Source organism: Notamacropus eugenii, chromosome 1, assembly GCF_028372415.1.
Source record: "Notamacropus eugenii isolate mMacEug1 chromosome 1, mMacEug1.pri_v2, whole genome shotgun sequence".
Taxonomy (NCBI): domain Eukaryota; kingdom Metazoa; phylum Chordata; class Mammalia; order Diprotodontia; family Macropodidae; genus Notamacropus; species Notamacropus eugenii.
In genome coordinates, this window is record NC_092872.1 from 95,638,014 (window position 1) to 95,650,245 (window position 12,232).

A 12,232-nucleotide genomic window follows, 5' to 3' on the forward strand; every position below is an offset into this window, starting at 1 on the left:
TTAATGCATTGATAATCTTCATTCTACTCAAATGAAATACTTTACTACACTTTCCTTTAAATGCCTTTCCAACAATATTTGAGATTTATGAATTTAGGAATTCTTCAGGAGTAGGGAGCCTTAGCCATGGTCCTGGAATTGGATCACCACTAGTTTTTTAACAGAATCTGACACTATGGAGATCATCCCTTGGGAAGATATTACAAGACTTCTATGTCCTTCCCCCTCCACTCTGTACCCATTTTTTATGGTTAGATGTCTAATTCCCAAGATGTTAAGTAACTAAACTGACAAACTTCAGAAAAGAACTGTATTAGAAGAAACTATTAGCTAGGTTATACACTGTCCACAAATTTATCTACATTCCATATGTACCAACCATCTTGTCCCAAAAGTCAAGAAATGACATTTATTCATCTTAAAGTGATTTGAAAACCCTAGAATAAAACATTGATGGGATGGATGAGGATATGTTAAGCTGCAAAAAAAAAAAAAATATAGCCATGTATAGTGAACCTTTTAGGATATAAGACGAAATCCCTTCTGAAAATTAGAAAGAGCAGTTTAAACAATCAAGAATGGACCTCACTTGAAGTAGAACCCAGCTCCTCAGGAGACTGACTGGACTGTGTCTTTTAAGGGTAATTCTTGGAATATAGTCAGTCATTTTTCTGTTCCATGATGTTGCTTTCCTTCTCTCTCTCCGCCAGAGAGGGGCATATATAAATGATGACTAGGTGTTAAAACCTACTTAATCAGTGGATTATATTTTATAATTACATTAAGTAGCATAGAGGGATCAAATCCTCCTTTCTCTTACAACTTTATTATTATACAATAATTTAATGGTCACCATGTACAAAAAGCTCTTGACTTTCTGATTATGACTTCATTGAGAGTATTTTTTTAAAAGTAGTTTAAAAGAAAGTACAGTGAAAAGCAAAATGAGTGAGGTAGGTATTGATGAGTGTGCAACTTCCTGCCTATTCTTACTGCCAACATGAAAACAACCTCTCAGTGACCCAGTTCAGAAAAGTCCCAGATAGGATGTAACAATCTGACTAATTACATTCAAGTTGGATGATAGTAAAATTAAATGTCCCAGTGGAAAGCATAATGATTACCAATTATAGTCTAGTAATTGGTAATCCCGTCCAAGACAAAAAAGTCTTGACTGTTTTTCTCTAGGCAACTGGGATTAAGTGATTTGACCAGGGTCACACAGCAAGTTAAGTGTGAAGTATCTGAGACCAGATTTGAACACAGGTTCTCCTGACTCCAGAACTGGAGCTCTGTCCACTTAGCTCTCCCAAGTCACAACTTCTTGAACTTTCTTTCCCCAGGCATAAAGTTCATCCTCTTCTTAGGAAGACAAGGTCCAAAGAAAGACATGGAAGCCACAGGTTCTCCAATGGTCACTTTTCAACAGCAGTCACAACAAAGCACTTGCTGGACCAAATGCAAAAAACCTCTCATCATGATCTCAGTTGGAGGAATAATAGGTTTAACTGGAATCATTATTTCAATAGTTGCTGGCACTCGCTCCATTCCTCAATACATTTCTTTGGGATCAACTTTTTTTTGCATTGGCCTCTCGCCTATTGCTGTTGGATTTCTGCTGCTGATTTTCATAGATCAGCTTGAGTCATTGAGATCTATAAGAATTGTGGAGCTAAATACAACCCAATCCCCTACCATGAGACAAAGTAGAAGACGAAGCTCTACCAGAAGACAGAACACAACCCGAGACCCTATCATGACGTCCAGTACAACCCCAACCCCTCCCACAACAGACGATACAACTGAAACCACTACTGAGTTGTAAACATTTTTACCTTTTGACATTCAGGACAATCTAAACATACAGAAATTTCACTATGGTTGTTTGTAGGAATCTCCAGCTTCATACAGAATCTGAATTGAACCCAAACTCTTTGCCCTGCTCCCAGGGAGGGGGTCTAGTTGTTCCCTTAGAAAACCAAGGCTAGAGAGGCTATAAAACATGAAGAAGATTCCTGCTGATGCCTAAGCTGGGGCAGGAGATAGGAACCACACTACAGAAGGTGCTGCCCTGAGATGGGGGAGGTGGGGAACCAAAGAGTTGATGAGAGGGTGGGAACCCCAATAGGTATTATGTACATTTTAGGTCCTCCAGCCCCTCCATATGTGTTCACAGCCATGGCTGGGCTGCAGCTCACTCAGGATTTGCTTTGTTCTGTGCCCTGGTATGGACTTTAGAATCTGAGGGTAAACTCTGGGCCCCCTGTTGGTGCTGGTGAGATGGAAGCAGGTGTCTCTGATGTCATTATCACCCAGATTTTTGTAACCAAGTCTTCTTGCTGGGGGTCATGTTGGGAGGCTACAGGAGGAGCTAGTATTGGTATTTTCTTAACCCTCTGCTATTCACTCTTGGCTGGACACATGGGAAACATGGAAGGGACAAAAGGAAGAGGGGTTTCTCAGAAGGACTCATATTTCAGACCACCTTCTGCATGGTTCCTCCAGCCAGGAAGTATATCAAGAACTTGTTTTTCAGAATGAAGCCTTGGTCAGTGATGGGCCTCCAATTATCATGGGAATGGTCTGTAAAACTCATATTTGTCAGTAAAACTGTAAAACATATAAAACTCATATTTGTCATTACTAGAATGTCAATGTAACCAGGCCAAATCTTCTCACTTGGAGTTCCCTGGTCCTCACAAACTTTGTTGATCTGATTTCCTTGACAATGGGCCTCTAAATTAACAGATCTGCAAACATACAGCCTACTAATCACACATCTATTGCAGTGGAATGTTCCTTGGACCCTTATAACAACTCTGAGGCCTGGTACCACAGTGTCACCAATACCAGCCTAAAAGCTTTTAATAGGGAGCTATATTCTCTAGCCAAGCCCAAATCACCAACTTTGAAAATGCCAGCTGAGGAGGAGGTTAGAGGTCTTCAGGTCCTGGAAAAGGATCCAGTTGTCATGAAAATACTTTACCTTTCACAGAAGCTGAATCATCAGTATCTTCACTTTCCCTAGCAGAAAGGGCTGCTTCATTGTCTCCATGAGGCTCCTGAGGTCATGCTCCACATAATTCATCATGATGGAGATCTTGGTCATGTTGGTGACCAACAGGATCTCTCACACAGTGACAATGTTTGGTTGCTGAGCTTTCAGGATGATACTGATTTCTGTGATGGAGAAAATCAGGAAGGCTTCTTTCTCCTTTTTCATTTTCAACCATTTAAGAGATACAAACCAAAGAATATAAAGACTGATGCAACTGTATACCACAGCCTCTGTGCCTTCCTCATCCCTGTTCAGACTCTCCTGCTTCAGCTCAATGGGAGATAAGGCTGGAGAGCTGGGATGCAATCTCCTTCCCCCATGGTGCTGGGTTGCACCATCCCCTCTCCCATTTCTTCCCTCTCTCCCAAATCTCAACTGAATTTGACTCTGTAACAACTAAGATATTTCCATTATCTTGCTCTTCCTCTTCATTCTTCTTCAGCAGATGGATTAGATCCTTCCTCACAATTACTGCCTTTATCCTCCTCTTCTGGTTCCTCTCTGCTTCCTCTCTGCTGCTTTCTTCTTCCTCCTGAGCTCAATGCTGACTCTGCTGATGAGGACTCAGCTGGGCTCGGCTTCCTCTTGCTGTGGCTGTCTTGTAAGTCAGAAAGGTTCAGGAGTTCTGGTTTCTCCTCTTTGATTAGTTTCCTGCCATGCCCCTGCTCAAATCCATGGCTGCTGGCATGAGGGGCTTTAATGTCTGTGTTGTCTCCATGATCTTCTCACACATTTCTGTGATGAGCACAAACTTCTCTTCTGGCCTTCACTCTCTGTGCCTCTCCTTAGAGTTTCTCCCATTCCTTCTGTTCCCTTCCTCCTCCTCCCTCATCTTTCTTTCTCATTCTCTCCTTAGCACCAGCTGCTCAAGATGATCCCTGTTCCTCCTGGAATGTTCTCAAGCCATCTCCTCCTCTTCTGCCTTTCCCATTCCCACCAAGCTTTTTCTTGCTCCTCCCAATGCCTTTTTCACAGATCAGGTTCTCACTCCTTTCACCCTGGCATGGTTCATTGTGCTGAATGGCTGTGATGCCTGCCTTTCTCTTTCCTTTTCTCATCAGTCTCTTGATGAGCTTTTTCCCTTCTGTGGCATTTTCTGGGGTGGTCTGATGGTCAAGGAGTCACATTCTTCACCTCTCTCTCCCATAGAATGTGCCTTCCTATAAGGTGAGTTCCTGATTGTTATCTCCATGGGGTGACCTCTCAGCTTCCCCTCTTCAAGGAAATCCCCACTTGGATTTCTCATCAAAATTTTTAATGTGTTTCACCTCTGCCTTCTCTTCTTGTTTATTCTTTCCCTTCCTTTCCTGGAGCATTTCATCTAAAGTTTTCACTTTGCAAGAACCCTTTTCATCATTCCTTTGAATTAAGACACACACAGCCCCACCCCAGCAGGTGCCTGCCCATAGACTGAGGAGAAGCAGCACTGAGTGCAGGAGAGGTGGGCATTTCCTGTTTGGCATGACCTGGTGATATCACATTCGAGCTTTTCATCTAATTTTTAAAGAGAACTTTTACATGAAGTTTGACCATTAAAGTTGTCTATTTATAATAAATATTATAATCTTTAGCATCTGTGGTGTTTTCCTTCTACCTAAACATGATTTCCCTAAATTCTACATTTTTGGGGGCCAGGAAGAGCTTTTAGGACTTGAATGTCTTTCTAAGCTCTAAGATTTCTGCTCCTCTTCCCTGGTAGTCAGACCCCAGAGCATTTCTGCAATTGTTACACAAAGGGCAAAACAGAGGTGAACTCAGGTTGTGTGGGTGGGGTCCTTTGTATATAGGATTAGGGAAAATTTTAGAAGTCAGATACTAATTGAGACTTCCTCAGCAACTATTTCACATCCTTACCTAGTCTTTCCTGACAAGAACCTTAGACCTGTCCCTGTTAAACTTTCACCCACTGTTCCTCTGCTTTCTAGGACCAAGCTGAAAAAATGTAATCCTCTTTTGTAGTGATAATTTTAGGGAAAGTGTCATGTCACTTGGGCAAAAGGAGGTGTCAGTAAAATAATGGAGGTAACCTGTTGGCCCAGTGGAAAATGTTGGACCTGGAGTCAGGAAGACAAGCTCAAAAGCAGCCTCAGACTCCTAGCACCTGGGAGGCCACAAAACCTCTGCCTGAATCAGTTTCCTAGTGCTTCACTGGAAATAAAAGCACTTCCTGGGATTATGGTGAGCATAAAATGAGAATGGGAAGTGGTGTCACAATTACTCTCTGATATCATTATTCATTTTCCATTTAATAAATTTTAAGTGCCTACTATGTGCCAGGCACTGACCTAAATAATGGGGATAAAAATATGAGAAAGCAGAAAGACAATCTCTGACCTCAAGAAGGTTATATCCTAATAGGGAATGAAAACGCAGAGGAGCTAAAAAGTGGGAAAGGGAACTTGAGAAGAACTGTGCCACTCAGAGGCATGGCTCTGAAGTCAGACAGCCAGGAATCCCTATTCCAGGAGGGGAGTAAAATAACGAATGGGAGAAAATTCTGTTAAGGAAAAAAAATACAGTCAAAATTTCAGGGTTGGCTCCAACAGCCCAGCCATTGTTTTCTAGAAAAAGAACTCTGATATGTTTGTGGTGACTCCCACAGGAAGCACAGACACTACCATCTCCCACCTGCTCCTCAGAGACTCTTCCGGCAGTAACCCAAGCCATTCAAGGATCTGGTAGCTTGCTGTCATAGTGCCACCACTTCCCACCTATAGGATACAGTTTCTAGGTGTCCCCCATTCTGACTAACTCCCAACCCCTGTGCCAATCCTCCTGCCTCCTGATTTGGCTCCCAAACTCCCTGTGCCATACCCTTTCCTGCCCTTGTCCATGTGAGTCTGGTTTCTGTGACTTCCCAGGATACACCATCTCCTGCCTCAACTATGAGACTTAAAGGAGGCACTTGAACATGCAATCACCTGCCTCCCTTAAAAGACTTCTCTCTATCTTTTGTTATGCCTCCTAAATATTAAATAGTAATTGTTTCTCTTTTATCCAGGAACCCTGAGGATCTTCTCTTCCCAGTTTGATTTTTTTTTTTTTTATTAAAGGGACCATCCCTTGAGCAACTACTTAAAGAAGCCTATTCATTGAATGGCTGTATCTCACTCAAAGTGAGAAAGCTATAAGACCTTAGCCTGAAAGGGTAAGCGCCTCACATTGCATCCTGGACCATCTCCAGTCATCCTGATGAATATCAGGCCACTGGACCCAGATGGCTCAGGAGAAGAAGGTGAGGTTGGTGACTTTGCACAGCCTTCCCTCCCTCAAATCAAAGTCAACTGCAAGTCATGTCATCATCTTGATGTCATCGTCCTCTTCAAGAAGGAAGGACAAACACAACAACAATGTATATTATACTTATTTCTTAATGAATCACATATTGGTGGCCCTTTTACTTTCCTCATCCCCTTGATACTGAATCCCTGACTATCAATGAGCAAATCCTGCTCCCCAATCATAGTTGTCCTCTCCCTTATTCCAGTCCACTTCAGCTCTACCACACAAGGTTCCACTCCAGACCTGCCTGCCCCTTTCACAATGTCCTCTGGGATGCCTGCAACATAATGAACATCTTTCATTGCATGTGAAATCTTTCTTTTTTTTCCTCCTTTCATTTTTTTCTGATACTCTCTGAGATACGGATTCCTCCTGAAGATATTATTTCCCTAGGTACCCTTTCCAGTACTGCATCCACTTTCTCTATACCTTCCACTCCCTATCAGTGGTGGGGGAGTCAGAATACTCCTTGCTCCCCATTGCCAAATCCAGACTCTGCCTTTACTTCTCTTTCAGGGTCATAATATGCAAATTTATCACCAAGTCAAGGTCCTGGTAGTCATTATCTACTGACCCTGAGGACTTTCTCCCTCCTTCTTCAATGAGTTCAATGTCTAGCTCATGGTCTTTCCACTATAATTCCTTTATACTAGAGGACTTCCACATAGATACCAGTGTTCCCTTGAATGTCCTCATTTCCTAATTTCTCAATCTATTCATTCCCCATGATCACCTCTTCCACTCCTTTTTATCTGTGCAGAGATGAGTCTACTCTTAATATTGCCAGCACTCACAAATATTCCACCTTGATTAATCATAAATTATAAAATGTATTTCTTTTAACAAGTCAATAAACATTTCTTAAGTGCCTACTATGTTTTGGGCACTGGGATAAGTGCTGGAGTTTCCAAAAGAGGCAAAAGAAAGTCCCTGACCTCTAGGAGTTCACAATATAATGGAAGAGACAACCAGCAAATAAATATATACAAATAAGCTAAATGCAGCACAAATAGGAAAAACTGAATCATTTTTTGTCTGTTCCCAGCCCTGCTTATCAGATAGTGTTGGAGGAAACTCTGGTGAAGGAGACACCAGGTTTGCAGCTTTTTGCATCACCTGCTTTTTGTCATGTATCATTACTTGGAAAGTGTCATGTTCTTCTACCTAAACATGATTTCTCTAAATTCTACATTTTTAGAACTTTTAAGGCTTTCATGTCTAAGCTCTAAGGTTTCTAACTTTCTCCCATTGTAGTTGGGTGCCATGTTATTTCTGCAATTGTTACGCAATAGGTAGAATAGAAGTGAGCTCAAATTGTGTAGATGTGGGGATTTTTGTACATAAGATTGAGATGAACCTCAGAAATCAGGTAGTTATTCAGCTTCCCAAAAGAACAGTTTTAAATTGTTATCTAGTCTTTCCTTTCAAGAACTTAGATCATATAACAAAACCAATAAAATAATACACCATTAATTAATATAATTAAGAAAACCAAATCACCGGGGTTAAAAATGAAAAGAGTAAATATAACACTGAGAAAGATGATATTAAAATAATTGTAAAGAGTTATTTTGTCCAATTATATGCTAATAAATTTAGCGATTTAAGCTAAATGGAAGAATATTTATAAAAATATAAACTGGCGAAATTAGCAGAAGAGGAACTTGAATATCTAAATAGACCTATTTTTAAAAAGAAAATTGAGCAGCTTATAAATGTGTCTCCTATGAAAAAAGCAGCAGGATTTGATGGATTCACGAGGGAATTCTATCAAACATTTAAAGACTAACTGATTCCAATATTAAATAAATTATTTGGAATATTAGGCAAAGAAGAGATACTATCCAACTTTGTTTTATGAAGCAAATATGAAACTAATACCTAAAACAGGATGAGTAAAAACAGAGAAAGAAATTTATAGACCAATTTCATTAATAAATAGGAATGCAAAAATTCTAAATACAATGCTAAGTAAAATATTACAACAATATATAACAAAGATTATACATTATGACCAAGCAGGATTTATACCAGAAATGTGGGGGTTGAAAGGAAAATTCTTCTTTGGGCTTTAACCATGATTAATAAGGAAAAACTCAGGACAGAGAGAAATGAAAGGATCTTATTATAAGTTATGTTAAAAGAGTATATTATTTCTCCCTCATATTAAAAATCAATTATTGAATTCCGATGAGGATTTTTTCAGAAGCCTGTAGGTTATTCAGTCTCTGAGGGTCATTGCTGAAAATGAGATTGAATTAATTTCTCCTCTATCTTGTTTAGACCTTATCCAAGTGTGGAAGTCCATAGTGCTCTACGCAGGTTTAGGTTGGGATAAATTGATTAGATTGGCCAAGGCTGGGCAATTTAGAAGTAACAGACATAATCAAAGTCATAGTCCCTTGGCCCCTCCTTACAATAGATACAATACAATTACAATTCACTGTAATATTCATTCTTTTCATTAGTTGCTAACCAATCAGAGTTGATTGCCAACGTCAGGGATACCCAACTCTTCCAAGGACATATAAACAGTGAGCCTACCACATGACTCAGCTTTGGTCCAAGAGAGATGGCCATTCCTTTTATGAATAAAATGATTAATTATCCAGAAACTATGTCTTTTGAACTTATTAAACATCACAACATGAAGGTAACAATATTTTGATGGGTTGATCACTGGAGATCAGCAATGGCTTCAAGGTGGGGACAGCTTTTATCGGTAACTTTTAGACAAATCCAGATAGGTCCACCTCAGCAAAAGAGACTGGTCCATTGCATCTCAGTTCTTCCCCAAGGCAGCAAGAATATGATAATTTGCAGGTAGGGTTACAAGACAAAAAGCAGGTGATACAAAAAGCTGCTAACTTGGTGTCTCCTTCTCCACCAGATAAGCATGGCTGGGAACAATGGGTAACTGAGTCAACATACCCCATTTCAGCACATAAACACAGATTTCATGCCAAAGATTTTTCAAAAATGTGGGGTGCAACCATTATGTGAAGCTTTAAAAAGTTGTGCTAGTATTATTTTAGAAATCATTTATTACTAAATTATCTTTGATGCAAGACTAGGATGCACAGAGTACTTGTGAATATATGTTAAAATTGAATTAAGAAAGATTGGTACAAACAAACCCAATGTAACAAAAATTAGGAGGGAAGCAGAAAACTGTTCTAATCAGTGTCTCTGATAAAGCCCTCATTTCTAAAATATATAGAGAACTGAGTCAAATTTATAAAAATATAAGTCATTCCCCAATTAATAAGTGGTCAAAGGATATGAACAGGCAGTTTTCAGAAGAAGAAATTAAAGATATTTATAGTCATATGAAAAAATGCTGTAAATCACTATTGATTAGAGAGATGCAAATCAAAACAACTCTGAGGTACCACATTATACCTATCAGATTGGCTAACATGACGAAACAGGAAAATTATAAATGCTGGAGATATGGGAAAATTGGAACACTAATGCATTGTTGGTGGAACTGTGAATTGATCCAACCATTCTAGAGAGCAATTTGTAACTATCCAAAGGGCTATGTGTGTACCTTTTGATCCAGCAATACCACTTCTAGGTCTGTGTCCCAAAGAGATCACAAAAATAGGAAAAGGACCCACATGTACAAAAAATATTTATAGCACCTCTTTTTGAGGTGGTAAGCATTGAAAATTGAGAGGATGCCCATCAATAGGGTAATGGTTGAACAAGTTGTGGTGTGTGAATGGAATTCAATACTATTGTTCCATAAGAAATAACGAATAGGCAGATTTCAGAAAAGCCTGGACTTACATGAACTGATGCTGAGTGAGTGGAGCAGAACCAGTGCAAGAGTCAGGAGGACCTGAGTTCAAATCTCACCTCAGACACTTGACACTCACTAGCTGTGTGACCTTGGGCAAGTCACTTAACCCCAATTGCCTCATCCTGGGTCATTTCCAGTCATCCTGATGAATATCTGGTCACTGGATTCAGATGGCTTTAGAGGAGAAGTGAGGCTGGTGACCTGCACAGCCCTCCCTCACTCAAAACAAAGTCAAGTGCAAGTATTGTCATTATTGGCATGGTCTTCTTTGGCAACAAAGGACGAACACACACGTGGGTTGGAGATCTAGGGTAAGTCTTGCAAGATAAAGACACAGGATGAGGACGATGAAGGACACAAGATAAGGGAAATAAGAAAATCCCATTCCCCAGGATGGGGTGGGGATAAGGAATTCTTTGGTCTATGATAAAGGTAAAGTTTTATGGCATTTGACAATAAGGGGAGAATTTAAGGCACTGGGGAAAGAGCAACTCAACCCTTAGGGTGTCTTTGTATCAAGAAACTTTAGGGTTCCTTTAGAGGAAGAACCAGGGAAAGGGCAGCTCAACCTTTAAGGCACCTCTGTATCCACATACAGTAGCAAGGAGAGACTGAAAATAAGTGATAGGGAGGGATCAATCTGTTGGAGGAGACAGAATGAAATGTGTTTGCTTGAATAGGTAAGGGATTAGCCTTGGTAAGGAATAAGGCCACTTGGTGAGGAATAAGGCACATGAGACAGGGGTAAAGGAGATGATAGTGGCAGAAAGCATATGAATGATATAAGATGAGGAAGAGGGATAAAGAGGGAGCTCATGGCAAATGGCATCAGTTTTTTCTGTAAAAAAATTGGACCAAGTTGAGAGGATAGGGATGGGAGTGCTAAGGGTTTGAGGAGCTGCTCTCAAGGAGGAGGAAGCTTATACCCAATTTAAACAACTACATTGGTCACCCTCCTTTAGTTGAGGGTTTGGCTACACAGAGTGGGCTTGAATTGGAGAAGACATTTTGGTATTCTTTTCCCACCTTTTTACCTCCAAGGCATACAGTATTTACTACTCCTTCCCCTAAACACAGTCCCTTCAAGTTTAGCACAGCTGTGTGGAGAAGCTTGGCTGGACAAACAGTCATTTATTTCAACTTGTTCTAATCGGTGGCTCCCTTTCACCACTGGATTAAATCTTATTGCCTAGGATTAAGTGCAAACTTCTCTGCTTGGCATTTAAAGCCCTTTACAATCTGGATCCTACCAGGTTTATTATACATTATTAACTTTCACTTCATGATTCCAGTCAAACTCACCTATTTGCTGTTCCCATTGCATATCACATTTTCCATCTATAGATGTTGGGAAAAGTATTCCTTTATCAACTGTACTTCTATTTACAGTTATCCCTTCCACCTTGAGGGGATTGGGGTGGAGCACTCTCCTCCAATCTGGAAAAATCTGAGTAAACTTTTTGGCCTCCCTTTGTACTGGAGAAAAAGTCTGAATTATTTTGGTATTAAAAGATAAATATGATATTATGCAATACTATAATCTATTTTTATGCATTTCTGAGTTTCTAAAATTTTTCTGCACAGTCTGCTGGCCTTTGTGCATTGTCTGCAGCTTCCACAAAGCTCCTCCCAAATTCCCATTTTTTATTTCAACTCACAATATAGAGAATCTGAAGTGGGGAAAGTCACAGTGTGAAAAGGATAACTATATATACACATATATACATATGTGTGTATATATATATTTTTAATAAATCAATGAGTGAATTTAGTACTTAACAAATGAAATAAATAACAAAATGTTAATTTAATTAATTAATTTAAAATTTTTTGGTTACATTTTGAGTTCCAAGTTGTCTCCTTCCCTCCCAACCTAACACTAGAGAATGCCAGCATTTTATACATACATACATATGTGTATGTATTTATGTATATATATGTATGTATATAACTATACTTCCATACATCAGGTATATATCAGTTCTTCCTCTGGAGGTAGAGAGGATTTTCCTTCCTAAATCCTTGATTGTGCCACCTGAATTTAAGAGGTCACCCAATATATCAAAACTTAGGATCTCTAGTAG

At 39.7% G+C, this 12,232-nt stretch overlaps 1 pseudogene; it reads right to left on the bottom strand.

Annotated features, from left to right (window-relative positions):
• Positions 1-1,565: 1,565 nt before the first annotated feature.
• On the bottom strand, positions 1,566-4,610 carry LOC140504809 (cyclin-dependent kinase 11B-like; annotated as a pseudogene).
• Positions 4,611-12,232: the final 7,622 nt, after the last annotated feature.